The sequence below is a fragment of the Typopeltis vanoorti genome, chromosome 10, assembly GCF_054136105.1.
Source record: "Typopeltis vanoorti isolate ZY-2024b chromosome 10, IOZ_Tvanoo_1.0, whole genome shotgun sequence".
Lineage (NCBI taxonomy): Eukaryota > Metazoa > Arthropoda > Arachnida > Uropygi > Thelyphonidae > Typopeltis > Typopeltis vanoorti.
The window spans coordinates 135,122,000-135,138,799 of NC_143558.1; the positions used below are offsets into that span (position 1 = coordinate 135,122,000).

General features: G+C 37.4%; 1 protein-coding gene across 2 annotated transcripts in view; it reads left to right on the top strand.

Moving 5' to 3' along the window:
• The window catches only part of LOC150102820 (dynein regulatory complex subunit 4-like), a 180,262-nt gene that overhangs the window by 150,601 nt on the left and 12,861 nt on the right, over nt 1-16,800 (top strand). Inside the window, exon 8 of one of the 2 annotated variants that reach the window (XM_090399691.1) lies at nt 5,844-5,862. The exons of the other annotated variant lie outside the window; for it this stretch is intronic. The gene's annotated coding sequence lies outside the window, so the exon portion shown is untranslated. Of the gene's footprint in view, nt 1-5,843; nt 5,863-16,800 lie in introns of those variants that run through there. 2 annotated transcript variants of the gene reach the window in all.

Genomic DNA, 16,800 nt, shown 5'->3' on the forward strand with positions numbered 1-16,800 from the left:
CTATTGAAATTAGCAAAGTTATCAGATCTCCACAGAATAATAGTGTGGAGATTAGAATTGAAGATTGTAGAATTTGTTAGTCTAATAAATTATAGTCACCATAAATTATATTTTAGAAATTATATTCTTGTTTAATTTTTTTATCCAAGTGTAATTAAAGTATGTGCATGAAGCATCTTCATGACTAGACTACTTGTATATATAGTCTGATAACTTCACATCAGTTGCCTTAGTATCCCATAATACAAAATCCACTTCCTTTTGGAAGCACAGTACTTTTCATTTAAGGGAGGATCACTAAGCCAGACCCAGGGAAGACACTAATGTGAATTAATGCAGAGATCATATATTTCTCATAAACAAGTAGTACAGAAAGTGTATCAGCTTATTATTAAAATACTCTGAATGAGAAATAAATGTAAAAAGTTTTTTTTTTTTTTTCATTTGAAAAAAAAAAGAATTATACTATACAGAAAGAATTATCCTTGCCATGAATTATATTTTTGTTTAATCCTTTATCCAAGTGTAAGCAAACAAAGCTTACATGTGAGATATTTTCATGACTAGGCTACTTGTATATAGAAGCCGATGACTTCACATCATTTGACTTATTATCCCATAATGCAAAACCCACTTCTGAAAGGAAGTGTGCTTCGCATTATGGGATCAACCTTGGTATCTTTCCTGAGTGTGGCTCCTGCTGATGAGACCTCAATAAAGGTCAAAACCAATATGGATAGTGACACTTTCTTAATGCATAATGCTTATATAGAAAAAACTGAAGTGAATAAAATTGGACATTAATTAGATGGCAAAGATTTGTTTGGAATGGATTGAATACGGATTAATTTCCATGCTGTAGGACAGATACTACTAGAATAGGAGAGAATAGAAAGGCAGCAGAGAACAGGAGTTAAACCTGTAAACTTTTACAGTAACCAGGTTAAACAAGGTTCTTCTAATCTTTTTATGGTGAGAAATCAAAGGGAGCATTGAATGCTGTGTGTTTGGAATGGTAGGAAGGCATTTATTAATATTGTCTATGCAAGTATTAGAGGAAAAATAAAATGCCAATAGCTGTTTTTTTTTTTTTTTTTTTTTGTGGGAAATGGTAAAGTGGAACTATCCAAGTGCAAAAGAAGTAGATGAACAGTAAGTAACAAAAGTTAAGGCCAATAGCTTTATAACTTTGGCAAAAGACTAGAAAGCCATTTGGATACTACACAGGTTTTCTGCTTTTAGTCCTTTCAGAATTAGCTTTGGTGTGTTGATAGTTTGTTGATGAAGCTTTCTTTATGGGTCTTTATGAAAAGAACTGGGCATGTGGCATATCACAACTGAAATACTGTAATTTTCATCTTTCAGTTGTGATATACCCAGTTCTTTTCATGTACAGCCTTGGCACACTTCTTGGAGAACTAAGACCTGGACAAGGGATAAGGATGTAAAGTGAAATTTGGAATAAATGTTTCCATACCAATAAGAATTTGTTTCATTCCATGTAAATGTTTGAATTAGAACAGAGTGAAATTCAACAGTTAATTTCATTGATTGTGACTGCCTGAATACTGCACATGGGAGAAAAAATCAGTATTAGAGTGTGGTTGGAATTGCCTGAGGAATACAACACCCACAGTATATTCATAAGGGTCACTAGTGAGGAGGAAATCTAGAATATTTGGATAGTGGTTAGGGTTATCTAGTATTCTGATAGGCATCTGAACAATTTGTGTAAGATCAGTGATAGCAAATGTTTCAGCATCTCTTCCCACTGGATATGTGCAGTTGAAAAAGGAAGGGTAGATGGACTGGTTAACACTAGGATTTCCATGGATGAAGGCTTTCATTATTAGGAAAGTTCGACTGGAGAAAATCAACATTTAAAGCCAAGAATTAAAAAAAAAGAAATCAGAATCATCGATGACATTAGGATAAAAATAGAGACAACAAATAAGTCAAATAAGTCTGATAGAATAGCTGAAAATTTTTCTGCCTAAAGTGAGTAAAAATGAATAAAAGTTGGAACTCCGATATGGCATATCAGAGCAAATATATACACAAATGACACCTTTGAGACCAAAAGAGATAAATAAAGTGCATGTAATCAGGTTCTCTTTGCTTGACTTTTCATGGGTGCTGTTTTAAATTTAGTTGAGATTGGGAAAGACATGGAATATAAACAAAAGGATGTGTGCTTTGCATTATGGGATACTAAAGCAATTAATTCTCGTAGACAGGCTTATACATTGGTTATGCATTACTAAATCACTTAAGGAATTGAACAGTATAAATTAAATTACACTTTAATAAATATTTCCGATATTTCGGCAACATCACGTTGCCATTTTCAAAAGGAACTTACAAAAAAAGGCAAGTGCACGTAGGCAATACAACACAGTAACTGAGAATGAAGAGATGAAGCTATTGTTCTCCTAAAAGTCCTGTTGGTGCCCTCTAGCGGGCTAAGTAGATATTCTTGGCCGTTGTTGGCTGAAAGTCTGTTGATGTAAGCCTCCCAGATTTCAGACAGTCGCATACAACCAAATTTTTTGAGGTTTGGAGAGTTTCTTAGGGCTGAGGCTGATTCCATGAATAGTCTTTCGAGTTTGTATTTGCTACGGTGTATTACTGTAGCTTTCTTCCACCGTATTCTGTGGCGTGTGTCCAGAGCATGGTCTTCAAGACCAGAATGGCTGTACTTGTGAAAACGGATGTAGTCCTTGTGTTCAGAAATTCTGATATTCGCTGTCCTGCCTGTTTAGCCAAAGTAAGACAGTTGACAACTGCAAGGGACCTGGTATACACCAGGTAGGTCTAGGGGAAGTGGTTGGTCTTTGGTGGAGCGGATAAGGGATGCCAATTTTCTGTAAGGCTTGTAACAGGAGGTCAGGTCATGTTTTTTTAAGATTTTGGTAATTTTTTCCGAGGTGCCTCGGATGTAGGGAATGGTGATGGATTTAGAGTAATCCTTGTTGTGGAGGGGGAAGGGGGGGCTGCGGTTTGTAGGTTTTAATATTTTTTGGATTTTTTTTGGGGGGGTAGCCATTGGCTGAGAAAGTGTTGAGGTGATTTAGTTCCATGTCATTAGAACAGATTAGTTTAGCCTTGTTGTATAGTGTTTTCACCTCTCCATATTGTTGTAAGGGGGGGGGGGGATTGTTGGTGAATGTATCTGCCTGTATGGGTGGGTTTTCTATAAACAGAAAACCAAGGTTCCATCAGGCTGTTGGGTGATTTGTGTGTCTAGGAAAGGGAGGCTGTTGTTTTCCTCATTTTCCAGGGTGAACTTGATTCTGGGGTGTTGGTTGTTTAAATGTGTTAAGAAGGAGAGGAGTGTTTCAGAGCCATGTGGCCAAATAGTGAACACATCATTAACGTAGAGAAGCCATATGGTTGGTTTTTGTGGGGCAGAGGCTTTTTCTAAGGCTTTTTCTTCAAAGGTCTCTTCTTGGCCAAGGATGGGGGAGAGTAGTGAACCCATTGCTGTCCCCTCTATTTGTTTGTAGAATTTTCCCTGCCCAACGAAATAGCCTGAGTTCATTGTGAACTGAAATAGGGCTGAGATATCGGGAGAAAATTTAGCTTGGATTAGCTCTAAAGTTTCCTTGAGTGGGACATTTGTGAATAAGGAGGAGACGTCAAAGCTGACCATTATGTCAGTATGTTGGAGTGTAAGGTTTTCTATGCTGGCTTTGATGTGGGCTGAGTTTTTTATGTGTGATGGTGTGTGAGCTCTTTGGCCAAATGTTTAGCTAATTTGTATGTGTGGGAATCAATGCCATCCACTGATTCCCCCACATACAAATTTTTGGGAGTCCGTAAATACTGGGAGGTATAGAGTTAAATGCCTTTAATCTGTTGGTAACTTCTACAGGCCAAGAAGTGACTTTCTTAAGGAGCCTGTGAAGTTTTCTAATTTCTGAGTTGGTGGGATTGTATTCGATAGGGAGGTAAGTAGGCCGATCTAATAGAAGAGCATTAAGCTTACCTGTGTAGGCCTTTTGGTTAAGTACTACATAACTAATTCTTTATTATTCCTCATTTCCTGTAGATAACTAATTCTTTATTATTCCTCATTTCCTGTAGAGCTTTATATTCCTTGTTGAATATGTTGGTTCTTGGTGGTCTTTCTTTGGAGTGGACACAAGCTACATCCAGTCTTACACTGTTGGCGATTTGATGTAGAAGGTGTTGGATTCCGCGTTCGATCTGGATCATAATATCCTCACTAGGTATTTTTCTGAGAGCAATGGCAAAGTTGTGGCCATGTGAAAGTGTGTTGAGTGCTTAAGGCTTCAGGGTGACTGAAGAAAGGTTGATTATGGTCCTCTTGAAAATGGCAACGTGACGTTGCCGAAATATTGGAAATATTTATTAAAGTGTAATTTAATTTATATTCGTATCTACGTTGTTCAATTCCTTAAGTGATTTAGTAAGGCAATTAATGTGGTCATTAGCCTCTATATACAAATAGCCTATTTGGGATACTTCATGTGCAAACTTTGTTTTCTTACACTTGATTAAACAAAAAGGATTATACAAAAATCTAATTTCTTGATGTTTACTTTAATTTATAACCAAGCAATAAAAACTTGCAATAACTACACATACTAGCTACGGAATTAGAAACTTTTATTTAATACTGTGTTGGATGACAACCTTTAGTGACTGCCAGTACTGCTTCTCTTCAATTCATTGTGCATAGTTCAGTGAGATTTGGGTTGGGAAACAGCCTTCATTAAATGCTTTGGTCAATTCCTGCACACAGGATGTTCTGTTTGTCTGTACAAGCCTTCTTGGTGACAGCAATCTTGTTCCTGACAGACTGTCTTAGGACCACAGTTATACCCCTTAGACAAGCAATGTGGGTTATTTTCCTGCCAATTAAACACCTAAGATATCTCACTTTTTTTTGAGAAACCAGTCAGCTCTGCTATTTTCAAAATTGTGGCTCTAGCCTGGATGGGCATCCACAATAAACTCTTTATTGAACTTTAATTTAAAGATCCTTTGTTTTTCCATTGTGATCAACAGTGGAAAAATTACTATTGAAAATTACTGACCAGCAGCTTTCTTAAATAGTTGCCTAGCACATGTGACACACATGACCAAGTTTTTTTATTTTTCATCTCTGCTGCATGAGTAACATTTACGTATATCTGCAAAATGGTTTCTAATTCAGTGGATGGTATGTGTAGCCCTAATCCAGAGTATTTTAATAATAAAATGTTACACCTTTTCACTTATATATTGGAAATATATGACTTCTGCATTCCTTCAACATTGGTATCTCTTCTGGGTCTGGTTCCCATTGATGAGACCTCAATAAAGGTCGAAACTGGTCTGGGTAGTGGCCCTTCTTTGTGTGTGAGCTTTACATTATGGGATACTAAGGTGATTAATGTGAAGTCATTAGTCTTTAAAATACAAGAGTTTTTAATAATAAAATGTTACGCCTTTTCACTTATATATTGGAAATATATGACTTCTGCATTCCTTCAACATTGGTATCTCTTCTGGGTCTGGTTCCCATTGATGAGACCTCAATAAAGGTCGAAACTGGTCTGGGTAGTGGCCCTTCTTTGTGTGTGAGCTTTACATTATGGGATACTAAGGTGATTAATGTGAAGTCATTAGTCTTTATATACAAATAGCCTAGATGTAAAGATACTTCACATACAAACTTTGTTTGCTTACACTTGGATAAAAAGGGATATAATTTCTTGACTTTAATTTAATGGAATATACAGTAATGGATTCCTTACTAAGCTGTACACATGAAGTATTTCACCAATTTTTCTAAAACTATTTATAAAACTTTTTTTTGTTGTTGTTTCTTCAAGGCTGAAATGTATAAGAAAGATTTATACAATCAGTTTGTCATGTCACTTCGAAGCCTTCAAGAAAGGCTTGGCCTTAAGAATCTCTATCTTGAGAAAAAAATTGGTACCTTCCTTGATATGATGGAAATCAAAGATTCTGAACTGTGCAGACTAAAAGAAGTTTTAACATCTCAAACTGGATCATCACCTCCCGAATCCTCTTCTGTGATATTACCACCACCATTATTGTCTGCTGAAGTCTTGGTGAGTTGCATGCTAACTAAATTTAAATTGAATCTTTTATTGCTATTCATTTGTAAACTCTGTGTGATGCTGCTTTTGTTTTCAGTATCTGTTGTGAATAAGAACAATACATAAATACACACTATGTTGCAAAAAAAGGATGTCTGATTGCTTCAGAAATGCTTTATCTTCACACTTATCTGTGTCCATTTTTGATAAATGCATAGGTATTTTGGAAATTTTTTCTGCAAAATGGCATTTGGTTCTGTAGAAGTTGATCTCAATGTGTAATATTTCCTCATGGTTTTCTTAGAATTGAAATCGGGACTTTGTGTTGGTCATTCCAACTTTTCCGCTCCCATTTTCTCAAATCATGTTATTTGCAGTATAACATAGTACATTATAAATTTCAGTACTCAGTAATTTCTATAGTACTGATATTATAATAGACAACAAATATTATAATATCCAGAATGTTGATATAATGTTTTTTTTTTTATTGTTGTTATTGTTGTTTTAATAAAGAAATCCTGTTCAACATCAGAATGGGCATTCCGATGCCATAATTACTACACTTAACAGGTATGATATAGTACATTCTGTAAACTACATTCCTTTTTACTGATTCCATACACGACTTCCATGTAATTAAAAAGTATGTATCACAATCAAGGAAAAGAAGGAGTAGCCATAGTATTCAACACAAAATACAAGGCTAATCTTCTTGAATGGCAATCAGTCTCTAGTAGAGTAATGTGGGCAAATATGAGAATGGGGAACTGGACAATGAGACTTATTTGTGTCTGTGATCCCACAGAAGGTTCTACTAAGGTAGAAGTGGAGGAATTTTTTGAGGCTTTAGAAAAGGCAACTGACACAATGAAAAAGGAAAAGTTGGTCCTTGTTGGGGATCTAAATAGCAGAGTAGGAAATGATTGTCAGACATACAAAAACATTTTGGGAAAATTTGGAGAAAAGAGCAAAGCTAATAATAATGGCAAATATCTGTTGGATTTCTGCTCAGGACATAGACTGGTTATTACTAACACCATGTTCCAACATAAAAATGTGCACAAATTCACATGGAGAGAAGAGGCAAGGAATAAGAAAAGTCTCATTGACTATGTTATTGTTGATAGTGATGTTTTCTCCCTGGTGCAGGACACCACCGTGTACAGAAGATTTGAAATTGGATGTGATCACTATTTAGTCTTGAGCAGGATAAAATTGAATTTCATATTGAAAAGAATAACATGTAAGAAAGTTTTAAAGCGAATAAAAGTTGAGCAGCTCTCAGATGTGAACTGTAGACTAAAATACACAAAGATTATTGAAGAAAAAATGAAAGAGTTTGAGAACAGGAATCAAACCTTGGAGATTCAATGGCTAGCCTTGAAAAAAGCCCTGATTGATTCAGCTCGAAAGGCATGTGGCGAAGTTGTCTGCAAGGATAGAAAAATTAGAACTCCTTAGTGGACACAGGAAGTTAAAGAGGCAGTGAAGGAAAAGAAGAAAGCATATCAAATGTTCCTGGCAAATAAGTCAGCTTGTGCTCTTAGAAAATACAGAGACAAATGTAAGAAAGCTAAACACTGTGTAAAACTAGCTAAACAAAAGTCATGGGAGGACTTTGGCAAGAATATAGAAAATAAATATGAAGAAGGTGGCAAAATATTCTGGAGGTTGTTGAAGAAGCTTAAGAATGGAGGAAAGAGTGCTGTAAAAGGAGTTAGAGATGATAAAGGTGACATGAAAACTGGAGAAAAAGATATCCTTGAAGTATGGAGTAATTACTCTGAAAAACTGCTAAATCAAACAAGCAGTGATGACAGCACAGTGGTAAAAAACATTGATCAGGCATGCAGTCAGGAATACATATCCATACTTGAAGTAGAAATAGCCATCAAAGGCTTGTAATGTGGAAAGGCAGCTGGAGTAGATGATATTCGACCAGAAATGCTTTATCTTCACACTTATCTGTGTCCATTTTTGATAAATGCATAGGTATTTTGGAAATTTTTTCTGCAAAATGGCATTTGGTTCTGTAGAAGTTGATCTCAATGTGTAATATTTCCTCATGGTTTTCTTAGAATTGAAATCGGGACTTTGTGTTGGTCATTCCAACTTTTCCGCTCCCATTTTCTCAAATCATGTTATTTGCAGTATAACATAGTACATTATAAATTTCAGTACTCAGTAATTTCTATAGTACTGATATTATAATAGACAACAAATATTATAATATCCAGAATGTTGATATAATGTTTTTTTTTTTATTGTTGTTATTGTTGTTTTAATAAAGAAATCCTGTTCAACATCAGAATGGGCATTCCGATGCCATAATTACTACACTTAACAGGTATGATATAGTACATTCTGTAAACTACATTCCTTTTTACTGATTCCATACACGACTTCCATGTAATTAAAAAGTATGTATCACAATCAAGGAAAAGAAGGAGTAGCCATAGTATTCAACACAAAATACAAGGCTAATCTTCTTGAATGGCAATCAGTCTCTAGTAGAGTAATGTGGGCAAATATGAGAATGGGGAACTGGACAATGAGACTTATTTGTGTCTGTGATCCCACAGAAGGTTCTACTAAGGTAGAAGTGGAGGAATTTTTTGAGGCTTTAGAAAAGGCAACTGACACAATGAAAAAGGAAAAGTTGGTCCTTGTTGGGGATCTAAATAGCAGAGTAGGAAATGATTGTCAGACATACAAAAACATTTTGGGAAAATTTGGAGAAAAGAGCAAAGCTAATAATAATGGCAAATATCTGTTGGATTTCTGCTCAGGACATAGACTGGTTATTACTAACACCATGTTCCAACATAAAAATGTGCACAAATTCACATGGAGAGAAGAGGCAAGGAATAAGAAAAGTCTCATTGACTATGTTATTGTTGATAGTGATGTTTTCTCCCTGGTGCAGGACACCACCGTGTACAGAAGATTTGAAATTGGATGTGATCACTATTTAGTCTTGAGCAGGATAAAATTGAATTTCATATTGAAAAGAATAACATGTAAGAAAGTTTTAAAGCGAATAAAAGTTGAGCAGCTCTCAGATGTGAACTGTAGACTAAAATACACAAAGATTATTGAAGAAAAAATGAAAGAGTTTGAGAACAGGAATCAAACCTTGGAGATTCAATGGCTAGCCTTGAAAAAAGCCCTGATTGATTCAGCTCGAAAGGCATGTGGCGAAGTTGTCTGCAAGGATAGAAAAATTAGAACTCCTTAGTGGACACAGGAAGTTAAAGAGGCAGTGAAGGAAAAGAAGAAAGCATATCAAATGTTCCTGGCAAATAAGTCAGCTTGTGCTCTTAGAAAATACAGAGACAAATGTAAGAAAGCTAAACACTGTGTAAAACTAGCTAAACAAAAGTCATGGGAGGACTTTGGCAAGAATATAGAAAATAAATATGAAGAAGGTGGCAAAATATTCTGGAGGTTGTTGAAGAAGCTTAAGAATGGAGGAAAGAGTGCTGTAAAAGGAGTTAGAGATGATAAAGGTGACATGAAAACTGGAGAAAAAGATATCCTTGAAGTATGGAGTAATTACTCTGAAAAACTGCTAAATCAAACAAGCAGTGATGACAGCACAGTGGTAAAAAACATTGATCAGGCATGCAGTCAGGAATACATATCCATACTTGAAGTAGAAATAGCCATCAAAGGCTTGAAATGTGGAAAGGCAGCAGGAGTAGATGATATTCGACCAGATATGCTGAAGTATGGTAGTATAAGAGTCTTATAGTGGCTGCACTGCATAGTTCAGAAAGCTTGGACAGAGGGACGAATTCGCGATGATTGGAATAGAGCTCTCATAGTACCCATATATAAAAAAGGGAAATAAAACTGAATGTGAGAATTACAGAGGTATTTCCCTACTGAGTGTTCCTGGCAAGATCTTTGCAAGTATACTTGAGAAACGGTTGAGAAGAATTGTGGAAGAAAAGCTTGGTGAAGAACAAGATGGATTCAGGCCAAATAGAGGCTGTCAGGATCAGATCTTCACTTTACGACAAATAGTCGAGAAAGCATGGGAATATAACAAAGATCTGTATTTAAGTTTTGTCGATTTGGAAAAGGCATATGACAAGGTGCCAAGAGAGAAGCTCTTCAGTACGCTACAGTTATATGGTGTCAATGGGACATTATATTAAGCAATACCCAGTCTTTATTTGAGTTGTAAGTCAGCAGTTAGAATTGAAGGAAGTACAGGAAGCTGGTTTAAATGTTAAATCTAGTGTGAGACAAGGATGTACATTATCCCCTCTGTTATTCATTATCTATATGGATCACATTTTGAAGGAAAGTGGTATTAAACATGATATCAGAATTGGAGATGTTAATGTCAGCTCTTTGCTTTATGCAGATGATGTTATACTTCTAAATAAATCCGCTACAAGTCTGCAAGATTCTCTCACTAAATTGAATAACTGTTATTATTATTATTATTATTATTATTATTGTTCCGGGAAACTCCAAGGAGTCGACAGACTCATCGAGGGAGGCCCTAACATCATGTCTGGAACAACTATTCAACATTCACACAGTATCTATCATATCTTGCCTTGAACTCATTCACGGTCGTAGCACCCACAACAGACTCTGGAAGCTTATTCCACTGATTCACCACTCTCCAAGTAAAAAACCTAGCTCTAACACCCTTGTCAACCACGCTCTTGCCCAGCTTCCATGCATGGCCCCTAGTCCTCCCACCACCAGTCATATTTTCAAAAATATCTTCTGGATCAATCTTATAAAAACCCTTCAGTAATTTGAATGTCTCAATCATATCACCCCTCCTTCGCCTATCGTCCAATTTCTGCAACCCACAGATCTTCAACCTATTCTCATAAGGTTCATTCCACAGACCTGCTATCATCTTGGTCACTCGTCTCTGGACCCTCTCCACTTCCTCCCCATCACGAAGAAACCCTGGTGCCCATAACTGGGCACAGAAGTCCAGATGGGGTCGTATCAAGGCTCGATACAGAGGAACAACAACTTGTTTGTCTCTGCATGTTAAAGTATTTTTCAGAAGCCAAGTGATTTCGTGAGCTGTTTTAGTCACTTTTGCAGTGTGCCCCCTAAACTTCAACTCCCTATCCACCAACACTCCCAAATCCCTGACCTCATCAATCTCCTGGAGTACGGTTCCACCTATGCGATATACTGCTGCTATTCCTTTCACCCCAAAGTGCATAACCTTACACTTTTCCACATTAAACTGACATCCATTTTTCCTAGCCCAGTCCTCCAAACTATCCAAATCATCCTGTAAAATTTTGACATCCTGTGCACTCACAATTGCTCTACCCAACTTTGCATCATCAGCAAACAAGTGAACACTTCCTCTCAAATCCTTTCCAATATCATTGATGAACAAATTGAAAAGCAGTGGTCCAAGAACAGAGCCCTGCAGCACTCCACTAGTCACAAGACGTCTTTTTGACTCCACTCCTGAATAAACCACTCTCTGGTATCTCTCCTTCAACCACCCTCCTATCCATCTTACCAACCCTATATCTATCCCCATCTGCTCCAGTTTACTGATTAGGGTTCCATGTGGTATCCTGTCAAAGGCCTTGGCAAGGTCTAGTAGTATCACTGTAAACCCATTACCCCTATCCAGTTCAGCTGTCACTGTGTTATAAAACGTGAGCAAGTTACTGAGGCATGATCTACCCTTCACAAAACCATGTTGCCCCCTTACAATATTTCATTTTCATCTATCCAATCCTGTATTCTTTTCTTGACTAATTTCTCTAAGACCTTGACAATGATTCCTGATATGCTAATCGGTCGGTAATTTACAACAGCAGTCTTGGAACCACCTTTATGCAGTGGAACTATTTTCCCCTCCTTCCACCTGCTCGGGACTAACCCAGACCCGAGACTCAAATTAAACAAAATGGTCAAGGGTACTGACAATTCTTTAGCTGCTTCTCGTACTACACGAGCTGGTATACCATTCAATCCCACAGAAGTATTGACATTGAGGTTATGCAATAGACTACTCACCTCCACTTCATTCACCACAATTCCCGTATAATCTACTGGTTTATTCGTTTCTGCAAAGTTACCACCTGGATGATATATTCTTGCAAAGTGCTCACTCAGTAACTCAACTATCTGAACTGATTCAGTTACCTCCCTACCATGGGCATTCTTTAAAATCATTCTGCCATTTACATTTTTCCTTTTACTTGCTACATATCTAAAAAACTGTTTAGGAGTCTCTTTAGCCTGCATGGCCAATGTTCTTTCGTAATCCTTTTTTGCTTTTCTTACCACACTCGTCACCCTTCTGGCCTGCGCTTTATACCGTTCATGTGCCTGCTGGTCACCTTTCTCCTTAAATTCCCTCCATAGTTGTTTCTTTTTTTGCAGCTCAAGCTTAATGGTGTTATTCATCCATTTAACCCCTACTTGATTTATTATTTGGACTCTAGGTATACAGTCAGCCATTGCTTCATGCAAGCACTTCTTAACTACCTCCCATGCACTATCAACTTCTAGTCCTTGCATATGCCATGGCACTGAGCCAATCAAGCTCCTAAGCTTGTCATACTTTCCAGCCCGATAATTCCACATGTACCCTGTCTTAATTGAAAATTCTACACCTTTAGCCACCTCCCAAGTCAAGACCCTATGATCACTCTCACCGATTGGTGGCAATGTGGTCATATTTGTTACAGCCAAAATCCTCAGATATAATTACTAGGTTAAGCACTCTCTGAACCCTAGTATTTTCCATTACATGCTGTCGCAGATAGTTATCCCTTAATAACCGCATAAAATCCAATTCCTTCCTCCCGTGTGTCCTCTCCTCACTCCAATCAATGCGACCATAGTTGAAATCTCCCATAATAATCACCCTCCTTCCACTCATTTCTTCTATTTGCTTGTGCATACTGTCACCACCATCTTTTCCATCACCTGGTCTATAGCAGCACCCAATTGTATATTTAGTTCTGCTAGCCACAATCTCACACCAAATGGCCTCAAATGTGCTCTTTTCTCTATCCTGCAATTCAACTTCTATTCTCCTTGGCTGTAGCTCATCAGCTATCATCAACAATACTCCTCTCCCCATTTTATTCTCTCTGTCATTCCTGAACACACTATACCCATCACATTCAATCCCACTAGCTATATCATCTACAGTCAGCCATGTTTCACTAATACCAATAACCTGTGGTCTGGAAGTGCCAACCATGGCCAAAAACTCTTCCTTCTTGTTCCTAATATTCCTAGCATTAGTGTACATGAATTTAAGACCCCCATTAGCCCCAACCCTACCTTGATGCCTTATATTAACTATCCCACTTTGGTTTGTTGTCCTTATTTGCTCGGGCATATTATATTCATTCTTACATTCAACTGCCTCCCTAAGGACTGTATATCTACTTCCCCCCCTTAACAAATCTAGTTTCCCTGAATTTGCACATCCACTACATTCAGCAACACTTTCTCAAGTCTTCTTACACCGTAACCATTCAAATGCAAGCCATCCATCTTATATAGATCCTTTCGCCCATCAAACTCACTCCACACGTCCACAAATTCCACACCACTCGTCATTCATAACCCACGCATAAAGTCATTCGCAATTACGGCCCTCCTTTTAAACATTTTGCTGTCATACCGTGGCAAAAGGCTAATCATTCTAACTCTCTCACTCTTTTCTTTTGCTAAAAATTGTTGTAATGGATATGGTATGAAGGTCAGCATTAAAAAGATAAAGACAGTGAAAATAGGCAGAATCATTGAAAATGTCAACTGTGTTGTGAATGGAGAACCTGTGGAACAAGTAAAACATTTCAGCTATTTAGGCACAATTTTTACTGAAGATGGTAAATTAAATATAGAAATAGACAACAGAATCAGCAAAGCTGGTATGGTGGGAAGTCAGTTGAATAAATTCATATGGAATAAGAGAGAAATTAGTCAGAACACTAAATTAGCTGTTCAAAGCAGTTTTAACTTATGGATCTGAGAGCTGGGTCAGAAGTAAAACACTTGACCAAAGACTAGAGACCACAGATATGAGAGTCCTGAGAAAGATTATAGGCGTGAACAGATGGCGTCAATGGCAATATCATATTAAAAATGAGGATATTAGGAAAGAACTTGACATTGTCAGCATCCAGGAATGTGCTAGCAGAGCTAATCTCAGGTGGTATGGTCACTTAAACAGAATGGGCGAAGAAAGATTAGCAAAACAAGTGTTCTCTGCTAGGTTGGCAGTAAAATGACCCAGAGGAAGACCAAGATATAGGTGGATTAATACTGTACAAAGTGCTCTAGATGATAGAAATATAAGATCTGATAATGTTGGAGTCTTGACAAGTAACAGACTGATTTGGAGGAAAATTGTAGATAGGAAGTTAGTAATGATGTAATTTTTCTCATGTAGTACTATCATATCCTGTACACCCCTTGAGGGTACATGTCAGGAATTTGATGATGATGTATCATGATTCATCACTTGCTTTCTGAGTCAAGTTCGAGTATGATTTTTGGCTTGTGTGCAGCAGAAGCATGGATTTCGGCATGTAATGTTTATTTAAAAATAGCTAAATTAAGCTTATGTGAAGACTTCAGTAAGAATATAGTAGATAAATAGTCAGGAAAGTGGGAAAATGTTCGGGAAGCTATTGAAACACACACACACACACACACACACACACACACACACACACACACACACACACACACACACACACACACACACACACACACACACACAATGGACCTATACTTGGACATCTAACATTGAGAGGTCAAGGCACCTCTTTGATGACATCCTGGCTCTCCAGTGGTGGAAGACAAGCATCTCTGATGTGTGTATACTTGTCCTTTAGTAGACTTGTGCAGACCATCAGCTAGTAAAAGCCCAAGTAAGACTAAGACTCTGAAACTTCCAAGTCAGGCACATCCCATGATCCTTTGGAGACTAGTCAGGAGAGGTGAACTTGTCTAAAATGATTTGGGAGGAGTCAAGGTATGGATACAGCCAAGAAGTATCTCAGCCCAATCAGCACCAAGAGACTCATGGATATCAGATTCAACATTGGATCTAGAAAGATGGTGGTTGGAGAAACAAAGAAACACAGGTATTGTTTATAATAATATAATAATAGCATTATAATAATATAAGAGATTACATAGAGAAATCAGAAGAACCATCAGTCAGGACAAGGAAAATTTTTATACTAATAAATGTGAAGAGATAGAGTTTGAGATGAGGAGGCACAATTATAAAATTATGTTTTGTTTAGCTTGTCACCTAAAGCACAAGTTTAAGCCAAAATTGAATGTCATCAAAGACAGGAATGGAGCAGTACTAACAGAAGAAATGGAAATTAAAAACAGATGGAAGAATATTGTGAGGAACTGTACAGCATATAGGATAAGGAAAATTTGCAGCCCTCTTACTTGGAGCATTTCAATTTGGAATCTCCTCCACTTAGGCATGAGGCTGAAAGAGCAGTTAAACAGCTTAATAACAATATGGCCCTGGATGCAAATGGAATCCCAGCAGAGTAAATTAAGGCCACAGGTGATGGTGGGATAAGAGTGTTTCATAGGTTGATTACAAGGATATGGGAGACAGGATTATGGCTGGAATACAGACTGGAAGAAGTTGATTTTCATGCCACTACATAAGAAGGGAGAAATGAAGGCTGCAAGAACTATTAGTTTAATCTCTCACAGAAGCAAGATTTTATTAAAGATCATATGAGTTGCCAAAAAGGTGTCTCGCCTTATTATTCAATTACTCAGAGTTGTTTTTTTCTGTTTCAATGGTGAATTGGATTCGTTTGTGTTGTTTGTTCAGGTGGCTAAGGAATGCATTTAGTGTTTCGTGGCTGTAGGGCCAAATGGCGAAAATATCGTCGATGTATCTGAGCCAGATTTGGGCTTTAGGCACGCTGACTCTAGAGCTCGTTGCTCATTCTTCCATATAAAAGTTGGCTATTGGGGGGGGGGGGGGGAGTGGTGAGAACATGGCTGTATCCTCTTTTTGAAGGTAAAAATTGTTTTGCCACACGAAATATCCAGAACGGAGTACGTGGGCAAAGAGGGCCGTGATGTCGCGTGGAAATATGTCCTGCAGGAGCAAGACAGTATCATTGATCGGGACATTGGTGAAAAGGGAAGTTATATCAAATCTTGATCATTGAGTGTAATGTTTTTAAATTTGTTTATGAAATGTTGTGTATTTTTTATGTAGGAAGGTGACTGACCTACCAATTCCTTGATTGTGGCTGCTAATTTTTTGACTAAGTGGTAATTTGGGCTGTCGATTCCTTCAACAATTAGGCGTAGTGGTGTGTTTGTTTTGCGTATTTTTGCCAGTCCATAAATTCTGAATGCACGGGCATAATGAGGTATTAGTTTTTTTGTTGTTTCTTCTGGCCATGTGTTAACGGATTTAATTAATTCAGTTGTTTTCTTTTTGATGCATTTCATGGGGTTTACCATTTGGTAGGTGTTGTGGTCCGATACCAAATGGTTCATTTTTTCTATGTAAGTTGTCTGATCTAAAACAACAGTGGCATTCCCTTTATATGCTTTTGTGATTATAATGTCCTGGTTATTTTTTTTTTTAGGGATTTGAGGGCCAGTTTTTCTGTTTTGTTTAGGTTGCCACTTTTTTTTGTTTGAATTTAGTATACAAGATGTTTCCATCCATATTTTGTCCACTAGA